The 17460-nt window shown below is 38.7% G+C and overlaps 1 long non-coding RNA gene across 2 annotated transcripts in view; it reads right to left on the bottom strand.

The window, feature by feature from the left end:
• The window catches only part of LOC130682801 (uncharacterized), a 208729-nt gene that overhangs the window by 88599 nt on the left and 102670 nt on the right, over positions 1-17460 (bottom strand). For both annotated transcript variants that reach the window (XR_008996145.1, XR_008996144.1), the window contains exon 2: positions 3504-3620. This is a non-coding gene — a long non-coding RNA (uncharacterized LOC130682801). The remainder of the gene's footprint in view (positions 1-3503; positions 3621-17460) is intronic.

The following is a 17460-nucleotide window of genomic DNA, read 5'->3' as shown; positions in this document are numbered from 1 at the left end:
CAAATGAGTATTCATATTTGAACTGTTTATAGTTCATAATGCATGAGCAAAACCGAAAGTTTCTGTGATGACTGCCCTTGTACTGTTCACCATGTAACTTATTCACTATGTAAGAATTTGTTCTCCATGTAAGAACTTGTTTGTTATGCCTCAGAAGATTGGAGAGTGATGAAAATTAGGCTTGGGATGGATTAATGATTGTGCATTGAGCATTGACTCCCCTATAAAGAATTTTATTGTTGTTAACAGCCATTTGATCAAAAAAAAAAAAAGTACACACTTCCAATTGTAAAATAAATAACTGGGATGTAATGTATAGTATAAGGAATATAGTCAAAATATTGTAACAACTTGGTATGGTGATAGCTGGTACCTAGAATTATCATGTATATAAATGTTGAATCACTATGTTGTATACCTGAAACTAATGTAATGTAATACTGTGTGTCAACTACCCTTCAATAAAAAATAATTATCTACAAAAAAAAAAAAAGTACTTTAAACAGTTAACAGAATGTACAAAGAGCTTTCCCTGGAACACTGATTATAACTGCAAAGTATTAGAAATCAGTTGAACGCCAAGTACTTCGGAGAGTGATTACAGGAACTGGTGTGCATCCGTCCAATGGAGTCCTATGCAACTATAAAAAAGGAATAAGGAAGATCTCTCTAAACTGATAAGGAGTAATTTCTACAATGTGTTGTTAAGTGAAAAAAGCAAAGTACAAAACATTATCTACAGTAGGCTACCCTTGTTGCAAGAAAGATGGAGATATAGGGACATAAGTATGCATCTGCTCAAATATGCAAAAGAAGTATAAGAAGGGTAAAGCAGAAAATAATAAGATTGGCTACCCACATGGGGTGGATAGGAACAGGAGAGAAAGGGTAGGAGACAGATTCTCTCAATATGTTTGTTTGTAGAGTTCCAAGTCTTAAAACAATGGTAATGTTTTTATGTGCTCAAATATAAGCATAAACAATTAAAACCAGGAAGTAAGGAAAACTCAATAGAAGGCAAACAGTAATGAAGCTAACTGTATTGTTAAGAAATGGCATAACTACACTGCAGGTATAGAAGAGAAAAACTAACCTAAATATCCTTAAAAAATAGAATTTTGACCAAATACTGTAAGGCCGAAGACAAGAAGAACCCTGCACAAATACTGTTTGTACATATTATAATATTAATGTTAATATTTTTACATATTAGTGTTTATCAACATGTATAATTAGCAATACATTTATTTTCATAAAGATAATGGTTAATGATCCTGAAATGTTATGTATGATCTAAGACAAAGGAAAAAGGTAAAAATATTGTGGCTAATGAGAGACAGGTTTCTTACTGCCAGAGAAACGATCTACAAATATGGAAGGAATATGACAAAAATAAACCCTGTGGTGTTGAATTGAAATAAAAAGTATCAGTATGACCTCATGATTTTTTATATATACACAGATACGGAAATAGATACAAACATTTGTGCAGATAGGGATGTATACATAAATTCTTCTTCTTCACTCTGAGTGAGCCCAGATGCAAAGGACTCCTCAGTAGCATTTAGCACACCTAGCACCCGTATTCGGTTTCTGAATAACATTATCCGGTGAAGACTTATCAGGGCATCTTGGAGAAATGGAGGAATCCAGGGCTGAGACTTGGAAAGTACAAAAATGGAGCTCTGGAGTTCACTGGCAAAATGTTGGTAGCTTAAAACTGGACACAGTGAGAATATTCATGCCATGGATATTAGGAAACAAACAAACAAAAATATCAGAGCTCTCATTTTTCTTCTTTTTTTTTCTTTTTAGAGTCAGCTCAAAGGATCCAGAAGTCAATTTCTAGGAGTTCCTAATGGCCCAATCAAGATCAGTATGTGTAATGAAGTCAGTAATGACAGTAAGGGGTTATGACTCTCCTAGACTAAAATAAATATCCCTGAGTTCACAGTGATACAAACTTGTTAAAAAGAATGAAGAAATAAATGGGGGAGAAGGGAAAACTCTTGCTTTACTGTAGAATTTTAATTAATAAAGTAGAAGGAATAATAGAAATAGAAAATCATCAACTGGGGAAAACCTCAGTAATTATTGTTGCAGGGAAGAATCATTAATGGATAATAAAATCAATGGGTGAAGATATGATGAGAAACAGGTTATCTGCATACTCACAAAGTATGTCCCCACAAAATAGTTATTAAACACAACAGTGGAAGTTGCAACTGTACAGGGGGGAAATCTAACAGATGCAACCTTATAGAAGTGTTCTTATTAAACTACCATTAGTATTAAGATCTCAACATCACATAACACTTGGTAAGAATTACTGAGCAGGACATAGTATCTCTTTGATGGTGGTACTTTTTTTTTTTTTTTTTTTTTACTAAAAATGCATGCCTGAATTTAATTCTGGGGAGAAATGTAAACCTAAAATGAGTGATATTCTACAAAATAACTAGCCATGAAGTGTCATGAAAGACAAAGAATGATTCAGAGATATACATGCCAGATTGAAGGAATATAAGCAGACATGACATCCTAATGCAACATGGAATCTAGATTGGATCCTGGACTAGAAAAGGAGCACTAGTGAGACAATTTTTGGTGAAATTTGCAAAAGATCTGTAAATTAGATAATGTTTCTGCATCAGCAATAACTTTCTGACTTGATCATTTTTACGAAGACTATATAGAAATTAACATTTGGAAAAGATGGGTAGGGTATATGGGAGAACTTTGCAACATTTTTGTAAGATTAAAATTTTCAAATTGAAAGTTAGAAATTAAAAATAAAGTAAAGCGAATATAAAAATAAAATTATTAATATTCTCACCTTCCAAATATCCTGCTGTAGAATCTCACTGAGGTAACTGCCATTATCAATTTAGTATATTTTAAAGTGTACAATTCAGTGACCATTAGTAGGTACATATATTTTTATATCCTCTTTTGTTTGTTTGTTTCTAAAGTTTACGATGGCTGGTTATGTTTGTTTTATTCACTGCTAAATCCTTAGCACCTAAAAATATTAATCTTTGGCACATATAAGCTCTTAATACACAGTACATTTTAAAAAACATTAGCAGTAGATATGGATTTATATTTCAACTGTGTCATTTGCTAGCAGCATGATGGTAAAAAATTTTTAACTTCTCTGCATTTTGGTTTTCTAATCAGGAAAATGGGCACATCCTTATTCATGAGATTCTTGTGAGGGTTAAATGAGGTGTGTGTAGAAAGCCTGCATTCAGTCAGTGCTGGTTCTCCTTTCTCCCCCGTTTCAGTTTTATCTTTTTAAAGGGATTATATTAGACCCACACACAGTAGTAGTTGTTCCTGTTTTTTTCAATTTTTACCCGAGTTTGAATCCAGTAGTGACATCTCTACTTCAGGTAAGAGTCTCATGATATTGGAATTATTCTTACTTCCCCACCCCACAGGTTAAAATGGCTAGATAATCCTTAGACATCAGTTTTATGATTGTGTAGGTTCTGACTTACAAAATCTGCAGCATCCAAGACCGCCTGGGGAGAGCTGGGAGACAGGCAGGACCCCTCATTCATCAGGACGTCCTCTGGACTGAGCCGAGAGATCCACGCTTGTCCTTTCCATGAATCCTGTGCAGTAGGAATGATGCACATTTTATGAAACTCAGAAAACTATATGTCAGGTAGGTCCCAGCAGCATCCCATTAGACTGGAAGATAACATCAAGAAATGGGTAATTAAAAAATGAAAATACATATGAACAAAATGGGAATTGAACAGACTAACATAGTTATCAATCACAGTCGGTATTCCTCACATCCGTACAGACAGGAACTTTGCTTTTTCACCCACGTCCCACTTTTGCGGATACCTGCATGTCTCCTCTTTATTGACTGGAACATCCATCACCATCCTACCATGTGCCTATTTGGGGGAGCACTATGCACTGTAGCAGAGCCCCAGTTTGGGCAGCTTTGGACTCAAAGTACTAAGTACAAAATAACTATTTTTAGAAGACAGTGGGAAAATACATGTCCTCCTTTATCCTCCCTTCAGTTTCTGTTTAGTCTTGTTGGTGAAATCACTCCACCCAGCACTTGCCTCCGTAAGAGCCAACAGAGATGGTTTAGGCTGGGTCAAAAGATTAAAGGTCAAAAATATGTCACCTGGAGCCTGAGGTGCGGAGGGTGGCTTCTCTGTCCTCACTTCACCCTTGGTGTTACTGATCTGAGGCTGGTTCTCTTAAACATACAAGCGTCACTTATAGTCCTCTTCCACGGTTCACAAGGCCTTTCTGTAGTCACTAGTGCTATCTGCACAACTAGCCTATGAAGTGATTATTATGAGCCACATTTTACAGGTGATCATGGAGCCTCAGTATGACGACCGCTCCTCAGCCAGTGCCTCACAGGTGCACAGTCCTGACTGAAACTTGAGAGTGTCACTCTTTTGAACACAACGGCCTTCTGAACGTAACTCCCTGGAAAGTGACCTACCGCAGACATCACCAAGTCATCCACACAGCAGGTCTGGCCCTGGAAAGAGAGTGAGTTTCCAGCATCCAGCCAGTCATCCATCGCTCTCTGAGAGGAGTATAGGTTTCAAGCTACAGAAAAGTTGAAGCTAAGAGAGAGGTTTTCATGAGCAATGGCAGTCACAGTAGCTCCAGTTAGCCTCTTGGTTATGAGAATGGCTCTAAATTTTGTTCTAGGCTTTATTCAGCTCTCATATCTCCATTCCTCGCAAGAGGAGAGATGAGACAAGTTTCGTGCAAACAGACTGGACAGGAAGCGATGCAAGGAAGATGGCTACAGGCTCCTGCCATGCATCTTTCCCCTTCTCAGCAAGGAAAAGATCAAAGAAAAGAGCTGGGATTGGAACGGAAACCTTTCCGACGATGAACTGCTCAGTGTGAAGAGCAGTTATATTTTAATCAAATACCAAGGGCAATTCTGACACCCTAGCTCTGAAACCTTTGAGGAAAAAGACAGTTCAGCCGTTGAGATAAATATTTATGCTTTAGCTGTGTCCCCCAGAACTAAATAGTTAGTCCTAATAGATTTTTTCCAAGGGAATTTTTTTTTCAGCACTGAAGGAAACAAGGAATGGAGTCACCCAGAAAAATGTGAGCCGAAGTTGAGAAGAGGGTTATTTAAAGAACTGAAACTGGAGAAGTTTCAGCTTCACTGTCCACTCTGGCATTTGGAGGCAGGTTGGCCTTTTGTTATGACCAGTCTGCCAACCTGCTATATAGCATATCCAAGTGCCCCAGAGACTCAGAATAGGAAGAAGACACACTTTATCCAGCCCAACCTCATTTCACCTGATGATTGGGCCACAAATAAATACACTGTGTGAACAATTCGCAAGAATAACAATTGCAATGGAACCCACGGAGAAGGTTTAGCTTCAGGAACAGATTGTAATGAATAATCCAGCCTTTATCATTGCAACCCTAGGGAGCCGTGTGCACATTGGCCCTTGCTTATCCTGGAGATAATGATTTGTCTTTAATGGTCTTGTTTGAGAAAGCAAATAGTCCACATAGCATTTTGAGCTGGGCTGATTTGGGCTCAGCATTGCCTTTTGGGGCAGGGTAATGTATGGAGCCCCTGGGTGAGATGACTGGTGGATTCTGCAGAGCAATTCTGTGTATAAAACAGAAGAGCCACTGGAAAGCCCTTTATGTTTCCCTGTGAGGCGCACTGCTCAGGGGGCCAACAGCCAGGCGTATGCTTGTGCTATTCTTGCAGCTACAGCGCTGTCACTGGGGGCTGCAGAAATGAGACCAGTGGTCCCTATTAGACGGGCTGACTTCTTCAATTCAGCTCTTGATTTTTGTTTTCAGTCCTCAATTAGTGGAAGTGTGTCCCTGGAGAAGGTATAAATCGGCCTCACAGCTGAATGCAGCACAGAGGTGTGGGAATACAAAGAAAGCAGACTGCCAGTGTGTCAGCATCCCAGCGAGCAAGGAGCAGGCTTACGCCCCTGTACTTCCTTATAAGGGGATGACTGACCTTGGGAATGGCTGTGAAGTTCAGTTCAGTTCAGCTTAACAGACATTTATTGAGATCCATTATCTGCTGGGATCCAGCAGTAATAGTATGAAAATAGATAACAATGATTAATATTTATTTAGCACTTTCTACTTGATAGACAAGGCTAAGAGCAATAAATATGCTAGCTCATTTAATCCTTACCACAATCCTATAAGAGACATACTATTAATAACTAAGGAGGCTGAGGATTAGAGTGATTAAATGCTTGCCCATGTGCATACGGCTAGAAACACGGGAGCCTGGGATTCCAATCCAGGTCTGATTTCCTAATAGTGCACATAGTGCTTGTGACAGGTCGCTCATTAGTCACCGAAACCCATTTCTTCACCTTCCTGAGCCTTTTTTGCCACTGAGTGTAGCCACATGTGCTTCTCAAAGAAGAGGCATGCTTCCTCCGAGACTTCTTTTTCATTCCATAGCCTGAATGCCAATAAAAGGCAGTGCCATGGAAGAGCAGATCGCAAGATGGAAGACGCCGGGGTCCTCCTACCACGGCATGGAAGGAAGACACGTGCCAGCCAGGAGCATCCACACTGGATTGTTACATGGACACAAAGTAATTCGACCCTGCATAACACGCTGCCCACTGCAAATATGAATAAGTCATAACTTTGATCTTTGACTCAGGTGGCAATCAGATTTGAAAGAGCATATTCTTATGTTTTTTGTATCTTTGATTCTCAACATATTTTTTCTCAATATGCTTTCTCCTACCCAAGCTCTCAGCATTAGGGAGAGATTCATTTTATAAAAGGAATATTTGAGGGGATAAGAATATTAATTCTGGATAAGGGAAAATAGACACAGGATAGGACAGGCATTATTTTTGAATGAAGGGTTGCCAAGTGCAAGATGCATTCGTCTTAATCTCTGTGCCCTTAAGAAGCAAAATTGAGACCATTGTGTAGAAGATTTAGGACGTCATGTTTCAGTTCATTCTATTTGGTCAAAGTGCACAAAGATGAAAAGGGCACCTTTCAGAAATAATGAGTTCCTTATCACTGAGTGTCTTCAAGAGGTAGTGAAGATGGATGACCAATTAGTACAAATATTGTAAAGTAAATGTGGGCAGTAAATAGGGACTTCCAGGTCAGTGTGGCCTCTAAAAAGAAGACCCTGTGAATCTAGGGGCATTTGATTCTGTGAGTTTTTGTATCAGACTATATGATTCTATTTTCCTAAGTCTCCATGTCTCTTCCTGATGTAATGGCTCAGTATATGTCCTCCTGGAGAAAAAGGCAAGCATAGTGCAAGGATCCTCTCCATTAGAAGACTGCTTTGGTTTGTACACTGGTTCTGTTTCTTTCTAGGTGTGTGCCTGGAGCCAGTTATTTAATCTTTATGCACTTTAGTATCCTCATCTATAAAGGTAGACAATAATAATCAAAATAATAATAATTCCTACCAGATTGGGTTTCTGGAAGGATTCAATGAGCACTTAGAACTGTTCCTAACACCGCCTAAATGCTCAGTAAATGCAAGCTACAGTTTTTACTGGGTAGTGCCATTTAAGCCAGACTTACTGTTGTCCCACCACCACCATTTGCCAGTCCATTACCTGGTTCTCCCAGAAATCCCCAATCTCTGCACCAGAATAGAGAACATGGATAGATTCCTCTGCCTGGAAACATTTACTCATTCATGAACCATCAAAGTCAATAACCCTGAAGAATGACAGATGTGATTTCAGGTTTGATGGGAGTAAATTATGAGAAAACTTCTGTGATGTGGGGTCTTTTCGGAATTAATTCAGTAGTCTGAGAGATTAAGACAATTTGAAATTATGGGACTGACCATGTGCTCTTTCTCTGAACCTGAGATATCTCATCTATAAAATTGATCCTTTGGACTCAATTATTTCTTAGATCTCGTCTCTTTCTTTCAGCTAACAAGCCTTGATCTTTTCTTTTCCTTTTTTTTTTGAGTATATTTTGTTTTACTGAAGTATATTTGGCATACAATCTTACATTGGTTTCAAATATACAACACAGTGGTTCAACAGTTACACATATTTAAATCCTCCCCCCCACTAGTGCAGTCACTATCTGTCAACATAGGGAGATGTTACAGAATCACTGGCCATATTTTCCATGCTGTACTACCCTCCCTGTGACCAACTTATATTATTATTAAGATTTCTGTGCCCCTTTATCCCCTCACCCTCCTCACCCACCCATTCCAAGTCCCCCCTCATGGTAACTATTAGTCACTTCTCAGTGTTCGTGAGTCTACTGCTACTCTGTTTTGTTTTGTTTTTAGATTTTACATGTAAGGGAAATCATACGGTATTTGTCTTTCTTCACCTAGCTTATTTCCCTGAGCATAACACCATCAAGGTCCATCAATGTTGTCACAAATAGCAGGATTTCTGTCTTTTTGTGGCTGAATAATATTCTATTGTATGTATGCACCGCACCTTCTTTATCCATCCATCTATTCATGGACACTTTGGTTGCCTCCATATCTTGGCTATTGTAAATAATGTGGCAGTAAACTTATATAGGGGTGCATATATCTTTCTGAATCAGAGATTTCGTTTCCTTCTGGTAAATTCCCAGAAGTGGAACGACTGGTTCGTATGGGTGCAGCCCTGATCTTGACATAGCTGATGCCAGAGATTTTGCCAAGTGTGAGGACTGAGGAAGTCACTGGGGATAGTGACCCATTTTGCTGATCCAGATACATGGCCTGTTTATGTGTATTGCAATGAAAACCTAGGAAAAACCATGATTGATCAAAAAAGAGAAACTGTCAGAATGAGAGCAGAGCTAAAGAAGTTCTATGTCCTTTTGAAACACCTACCTCACTTTGTGAGAGGGATTTACACATTTCTTGCAAGATGTTTTCCTGACTTAAATAGCCCATCTTCCAAGATTTTCAAGCAACATCTGCTTTGCTTTATTTAGGATTTGTTCCATTAAGTGCCTGAACCTGTGTTTTCATGAAATTTATTTTCTAGCAGAAATGACAGCTATTCATTCATTCTTGCACATTCAGGTTGCTTTTTGTCCATTCTCTTTTACCCCTTTTGTGTCCTTGCTTTCTCTCTTTCTCCCTTTTTCTCTCTCACTGAGTCAAAAGTTAGTTTTCCTATCAGTTGCTAACCTGTACCTATGAGAGCAATACCCAGAATGCACTCCTCTTCCCCATGCTTTGTGGATCCCACCTGTAACACGCCCTCTGACTCTGCAGGGAGTTCCTCTGTAGCACCACAGCCTAAAGTCCTGCCCAACCCTACATCTCAAAGGAAATAATTACCTTTACATTTAATATGGTAGCTAGTCCTCCATGACCTTCCCGTTTGAGTTCTGATTTCACAAACATGCCTTAGGCAATTTAATGCATGTTATCTTATTTATTGCTCACAATAGCCCCGTAAGGTAGGTATTATTATTCTCATTTTTACAGATGAGGAAATGCCCAGATGCTTTCTCAACATTGCACAGATAGGATGTAGCAGAACTGGGCTACGAATGCAGGGGTTGTACCATGCCTTTGGTGTTGTCTCAAGCTCATACTTGAATTTCATATTGTTGTTCAACATTTATTTTTTGCTAGTCTTCCCACTTTGATGGTACATCTAAGAGACTGTCACCTGCCATTTTTCTTTCTCATATCTGTGCTTTCTCCACAAATCCCTTTCTACCTTCTTGTATGCCTGGTTTTCCCACAGCCCTGAAACTCTTCAAGCTCACCAAGAAATAGTAAATGAGCGCATCTTCCTCTGGGCAACCTCATGCCTTCTAACTACCTTTTCATTTTGCTCTGTCATTTGTTTCTCTCTCTTCCTGTTAGTTTCTCACCTGTGCTGTCAATGTCAGCCGCATCCAGCTTTCCAGCACTTGCAATGTGGTTAGTATAACAGGAACGGGATTTTAACTTTATTAAAATTTCTTGAATGAGTCAATGAATGAATGACTTTGTCTTGTCTTTTAATATTGTGCATGCTGCCTTGCATGTAGGAGGCATTTAATAAGCAGTAGGTTTTCATTTGATACATTGATTGTAAGTCTAGATAAAACACTTATCCAAAAGAAAGTGTCATTTTTATCCCTTTCCTCTAATGCTATTTGTGACTTTCAGGTCTTTTCCGGAGGGAACATAAACATAGACTCAGAAAAAAGAAAAGCAAAAGATAAGCTAAAACCATGACTTGCTAGAGCAAAAATGATGAGAATTTTCTTTGCCCTTATTATTAGAGCACTATGTGAGGGTTTAAGGTACTTAGCATCTGTCTTCTTTATCTTATTCTAATATGCACATTTTCCCCTCTAATTTTTATGTGTCTGACAATTAGGCTGCCTCCTACAAATAGCTTTTATTAAATCACAGTGCTTTTTTTATTATCAACAACATCTTACAATCATGGAAATAAGGATAAGATCAATAGAGATTCAAGACCAATATATTTGCATAAACATAATAGAATATTTTTGATATAGCCCATTTTTCAAATAAGACATTCTTTCAGCATTCCTCCAAGATTTATTTGTGATGAATATGTACATATAAAATCAGATTAGTGGGATCCAGAGCAGATCAAGGGGAAGTAGAAAGAAGATGCAAGAAGTCCTGGGTGTGTTTAACTGAGGACGAGGCTAAGAATCACTTAGAAATCCTCCTTCTTAGAAATTTTTTTGGTGTATGTCTAGCAGATAAAGCCCAAAATGGAGCAAGCCCCTTCCTGAGCTATTCTTACCTCTTTCCTTATCTTCCTCTCTCACCACTTTCCCCACATCAGACTGTACTTTTGAACATATCTTTTTACGCATGTCCTTCTTCAAGTATGTATGATGACTTCAACTGTTGCGTCTTTTGACCATTTTTCCCCTTTCTCAAAGGGCCCTTCTTTCAGTTGGGCAGTTAGAAAATGCCTACTCTTCTTCAACATGAAGTCCTAGCTTCCTTTACTTCTCTGAGCTCTTAACCAGGCCCATCTTGAACATAAGTCTCTTATAAAGCACCCAGTAAGTCATTTTTCACATCCATCTGGACACATTTTCGCACAACTCAAGAAATTCTAAGTTTCTTGAAGATTGGCATCTTGCCTCTATTCAATAATTTGATACCTCTAGAGAACTTGTTTCCAAGCCTGGCTTCACAATACATGAAGAGCTTAAAAGTAACAAACAGACAAATAAATACTATGCCTGATCACACCTGAGACTGAGCATCTCAGAAGGTAGGGCTCAGGAAACAGTACTCTTTAAGTTGTCTGGGTGATTCCAATATGCAGGTGGTTTGAGATACATTGTTCACTGATTTGAATTGAAGATTCAAGGGAGCTACAGCGAGCTATAGTGGGGAATTCAGAATAAAGCAAACAATCTAAACATTAAAATGTAAATATTTCTTATAAACAAAATGAAAACGAAAAGCTTGATGCAAAAACTATAAATATTCTGCTCTACATTTTAAGAACTGAGATCATCTACTCTTTTAGCTACTGTCAAATGCAAAATGTATTGTTAACTTTAATCACCATGCTGTACATCACATCCCCATGACTTACTTATTTTATAATTGGAAGTTTGTGCCTTTTAATCCCCTTCATCCACTTCCCCCACCCCTCACCCCTTCCCTCTGGCAAACACCATAAAAAAGAGAAAAACTTTGTAACTGTGTATGGTAATGGATGTTAACTAGACTTACTGTGTTGATCATTTCACAATAAACAAATATCAAATCATTATGTTGTATACCTGGAGCTAATATAATATTACATGTCAGTTACACTTCAGTAAAAAAATAAAGAACTGAGATCATGGAACTGAGATAAGTTTGTTCACCTGTGAAGTAAAGGGCATGAACTATTTGGTCTTTAATAACTTCCAAGTCTAAGCACATAATACCAACAGCATAAAACGTTGGAGATGGAAAGACTTTTAATGACCCTCCAGGTCTCTTATTTTATAGATGCCTGAGTGATTTCACATATGCAATGCCTTGGTTTGCAAAGGACTTTCATGAACATGGTCTCAGAAAAACTCTAATAGGTAGAGTTGATTTATCCCCATTTAGCAGGTAAGAAAGCTGAAGCCTGCAGGTATTACGTGATGATACAAGATCCTACACATAATTATCTCCTGTCTCCCATGTCATTTGTACATCCCAAGGGAAGAGGAAGAAACAGCTGAGGAAGCTCTGAAGAACTTTTAATAACAGAAATGTTAGGGCATTTGCTTTTCCTTTTTATTGTGCTTAGAACCAGGGAAGTAGGCGGGATTCGATTTTGGCACGTTGATGTATTTGTAACTTTGATTCTCCCATTCTGCACAGTGCTCCCCCTTTTCACACCACCTACTTTTACCCTTTTCACATCACCAAAGTCTAGTCATGACTCTTATTTCCTTATTCCTACCTCTGATTAAGACTCTCTTATCAGCACCTACGCATGCAGGTGATTTGAAGAGTAAAGGAAATCTTTACATGTGCTTATTTTCCTGTGCTGTACCTTGGGGAAGCCACACAACAACTTCAGAGGCAGACATTATTCTTAGCATAACTGTATATACTAGGAGCCCAAGGCCCAAAGAAGTGCATCCATGGAAACACAAACAATTATGTTCTTGTAGAGCTAAGGCTTTACCTTGTGTCACTGTTCATAAGCTTTGAAACCCATTGTGGGGTAAATAGAAATTTTCACCCAGAATTTCCCATCTGGCCTTAGTCCATTTACATATCAATGGATGTTTACCACAGCAGAACCTCAGGTTGATCCAGAGTAAAGGATGGAGGGAAGATAGCCATTCTCTCCTTCCCTCTGTTCCTAGTGCTAATTAGTCTGGTGCCCACCAGTCACCAAGGACATGCCTATGGAGTTCCTACCAGAAGGGGCAGGCAGGGGGATAGAGCACATGCCGTGGCTGCAGGGGGAAGAGCAGGTTTGCTAGCAGGGACCAGAGAGGAAGGACTTGGGAGTGTGCCAGGGGAAGCCCAGGGAGAGACTGAGCTGTGAGAAATAAAACCCTTTGACCCAACCTGCCCTTCCCCTTGTCCTCCTTTTGTTTCACCAGATTCTCAGGGAACTTGCCCTGGGCAGGACCCTCCTTACTCCCAGAGCTGCACCCATCTTCTGTCATTCTATCTTGCTTCATGCGTGTGACCAGCATTATCTGATAAGGTACATGTCAGGCAGAAAGTAGGTTTTTGGCCAGATGTAAGTAGTGGAGCCAGATCTTAGGTCTTAAAAGATCTGTAAGATAATATGGGGCATTTAGACATGCAGATAAACAGAACGATCATTTGGCTTATGTGATACATTTTAACATTTACAAGTATTCATTCCCCTCCCTCTGTGGAAGGAAGGTACTTTCCACCCCACTCATGCTAAGTTTGGCTGTTTGACTTGCTTTGGCCTTTAGAATGTTTAATGGATGCTCTATATGCCTCATCCAAGTTTTAAATATAACTGTGTAGCTCTGTTTGACTTTCTGCTTTCTGTTACTAGCACGGCATGTTCCAGTGTGGCCTGTTCCCTCAGTCACGATCCCAAAGTGAGAAGACCCGTGGAGCACGAGCAAGCAGAATTGGAACATTTAGTGACATGTAATCAGATTTTTTTTTTTAATGTAAAAAATGTTTGTTGTGATAAGCTTGGAGATTGTTGTCAAACAGAAAAACTGACTTATACAGCCAGCTTATACATCACGCAGGCCTTCAAACTATAATATGTATGTGAAGTGTAAAATATTTTTCAATACCGACTTGGTATATGACTTTAGGAGAGACACATAACCATTCAGCACCCCACTGGAAATGTTATCCTAGTTATAGGCAAGAGTTAGGAATAAAGAGTAAAAATTGGTATGCATATTCTAGTTATTCACAAGTGTTCATTATGGCCCCTTGGCTGCAAAGTAAGCATTGTGAAATGTGAAGACTTCATAGGAACAATAAATGTGGAAACATTACCATTATGACCGGAGCAGTGTGAGGCCAAACATAGTAAGAAATTTAAAATTCCCTTTTAAATCATTCCAAATTTTAAAATTATATCATTAGTGCAGTATTACCCATATGCTTTCCTAAATTGTTTAATTACAGAGGAGGCAGTTAAGCAGATCAAGAGGCTCTATTAACAGACAAACCCAAAAGCAAATATGATGAAATATAATTATAGGGAGTAAGTGATCTGAAGTTTCTCAGGGCCTCCCAGAACTCGAGGAAGGTTCTAAACGTGATGTATGCCATCACAAAGTGAACTGCTACTTACTACTCCCTGTACTAGATAGGGATAGCACATTCAGATAACTATTTCTTTCATCATATGGTCAAAATATATTGTGATTTTCTTGTTTGTTTTTAACACACCAGTGAAGTATATAAGCATCATGCTGGGAGGGGCAGAGGATTAAGCAAAAACTTTGGGGCTCAGAAGAAACAGCTCATTTCAGAATCATCTTTGATAGGCCCTCTACCAGACATCTAGGTGGAATACATTGCTCTGGTTCATTTGTCAAAATTGCTCTGTTCCTTTATTTCAGGAGATAAGGAGCAAATGTAAGTGGACACGAATACTGTCAGTAATCTTCCAGATAACAAATCTAAAATGATGGAAAGAGGAACAAATGGATAGATTACTGTTGGATAAATGGTGTGTATCATTTGTGTTCTGTGTGTTTCTGTTTATCTACCTATGTATCAATGTGGATTAGATATACATACCTATGTGTATGCTTATATATATACACATATATAATAAGCATACACTTAAAGGTAAATTACAAAAAACAAGGTGTGTTAATTGTACTAATGTCAATGATCTAATCTATGCCTTAACTCATGTAATTGCTACCTAAAAAGTTGTTCTTAAGTTGTTTGTACACACCAGTTTTAAATACAAAAATGCAAGGTCCTAATATAAATGACAATATTAAAATTGGAAGAGACCATGAGTTTCTCTAATTCAGCTCCTTAAGAATCCCTTGTAATTTAACCTTGGAACAGCTGTTTGTTCCTTATTTAAATAATATGCTTACCCTTCTTTGAAGGTAGCCTTTTCACCATAGGACATTAAAAGTTCTTTCTCACATTGAGCCAAATCAGTCCCTTTGTAATCTCACCCAGAAGTTGTGGGTCTTTATTCAGAAGTTACACAACATTTTTCTCCATATTTTATACAATGGACACCATTACGGCTCATCTTAATTCTTTGCTGCAAGATAAACTTCTCTGTTTTCTGTGCCTATTTCTCAAATCTTATTTACCGTAAGAAAAATTTTTAGAGAACATTTTTGTAAAGTAAATAATCGCCTTGTAACATGTTTGTAAGTTTACTTTGTAAGCTTCTCTGTAAGGTGTGTGTGTACCTTTTGCTATAAAACAACATAATTACAAGTTTGCAACAAGTTCAAAATATTTTCTTCATGCAATTATATGAAATTCATAAATCTTTAGGAGACTGTGCCCTATTTGTAAATTCTCCTTGTTTTTCAATTGTAGATGATGTTCTTCTTCTTGGAATTGTGCACTTTTATGGCACCTTTTATCTACCTTTATCACAAGTCAGGGTAACAAGCAGAAACCCCTGTAGTTGTTTTTAAGAGATTAAAAACAGAAGTAGTTACTTGTAAACTTTCTGGTGGGATCTAAGGACTATGACACACAGTGAAGAAGTAAAATCCTCTGGCAGATACTCTTCTAAACAGAGGGAGGAGGGGGAATAGGAGCCCACTGCAACTGAGTTCTAGAACAACTTGCCACGCTCTGATCCGACGACCAAGAAACCAGAATACGGAAGAGCTGCCAGCACCCCCATGCCAGCACTGCACAAGCTGGAACTCAGCGTCCTTCTCTGCCATCACACATCTGTTCTCAAACCCGTGAGCTGGGAAATGGACACCAATTCCTCCGCAACTTTGCCTGCCAGAGAGAAACTTCCAAAGCTTCTGGGAGTTGCTCTCTGCTGCGACATTGCCTTACAAAACCCGCGTGTGTGTACATTGAATAAGTCGGACTTAACATGCATCCAGATCCTAAGCTCCAAGAGCCTCTGGTAAAGGTAGTTTTTAGCCCTCTGTGCTGAGCAGTACAGGAGAGACACTAGGAGATGGTGGGGACGGATGTTCAGTTGGTCATAACCTGAGCTGTACCTGAACATTTGGTCTTGCTGAAAAAAACAAAACTAACATTTAATGACTACAAATATGTTTGAGGCGTTATGTTAGCCACTTCATATACGCAAATTCATTCAACCTTCAAAATCCTGTTGCTTGGTATTATTTTCATTTTTTAGCACAAAAAACAGGCTCAAAGAGGCTAAATAATTTGTTTGGGGCTACCCGGCTACTAAATATTGATCCCACATTTATATTTGTTCCTTCTGTCCTTAAGTTCAGGAATATTTGTCTTCTATCACACTTTTTTCTTTTGAGAAAGAACTTACGATATTATAAAGCTTATCTTTCCATCACTAGGTAGTTTGACTGCCATAAGTTTGTCATTACTACTGGGCTTACATCTCATTTGTCTACACTCTGCTCCTTGGGATCAGATTCAATGATTCCCGCATACCTTTTATGGAGCAACACTCTGTGTGTGGCTGTGTGCTTTATCCACTTTATGGTTTCTTTTTTTTTGTTCGTTTTTTGGATGTTCTTCCAACCTACTTGGAGCTAGCATCACAATTAATGCTATAAATAAATGAGCCCCCACCGAAGTGTCTAGTCCAAGTCCATGTTTATGAGCCAACATTTTATTCTGAAGTGTGGTTGCTCTTAAGTTCCCCAAGCCAGGCAAGGCAAATGTATGAAGGAACTTGGGGAGACAATAAGTATAAAACAAACCATTGATTTCTTTTGTAAGTTCTTCAGAGAAGATGTATTGTATCTATTAGGGGTTATAGCCCATCACACTGTAAGCTTCTCTAGGAGGGGAAAAAAAAAAACAGTGATTTGTTCCCTGGAGAGAAATACACCTGCCAGTGATGGGTGGAATGGGCCACATGGATTGTAAGCTTTTTCTCCCTGCAATTACAGTGCAACAAATGCTCTAAACTAATAAGCGGACAAATGACTGTTGCAATCTGCTTCAGCAGCCCACATTTCAGAGGCAGTATTTAAAGCCCTGGGTCTTTTCTAGGCAAATTCTTTTGAGCTTGAGTCCTAAGCAAAAGGCTACTATCAGTCCACCCCGATAAATAAATGTGATGGTAATGCCATCACCACGATATATTTGCCTTTCAATTTTCCTAGACCATTTCAAGCAATGAACCTACAGAGCAGTCACATTATTGCTTATGTGCAAGAGACTATCACAAGTTCTTGATAGGCTTGTCACCAACAAAAGATATTGTTTCATTTTTTTTTGCACCAGAAAATGTTATTCCCCTTAAATTGGGGAGAAGGAAACAACAGATGAAAAGAGCTCTAGAGTTTATAGAAGAAAGTTTCCCGAACCACTCTCTTCTT

Source organism: Manis pentadactyla, chromosome 3 (genome assembly GCF_030020395.1).
Source record: "Manis pentadactyla isolate mManPen7 chromosome 3, mManPen7.hap1, whole genome shotgun sequence".
Classification (NCBI taxonomy): Eukaryota; Metazoa; Chordata; class Mammalia; order Pholidota; family Manidae; genus Manis; species Manis pentadactyla.
This window is presented reverse-complemented; position numbering and strand designations above follow the sequence as displayed.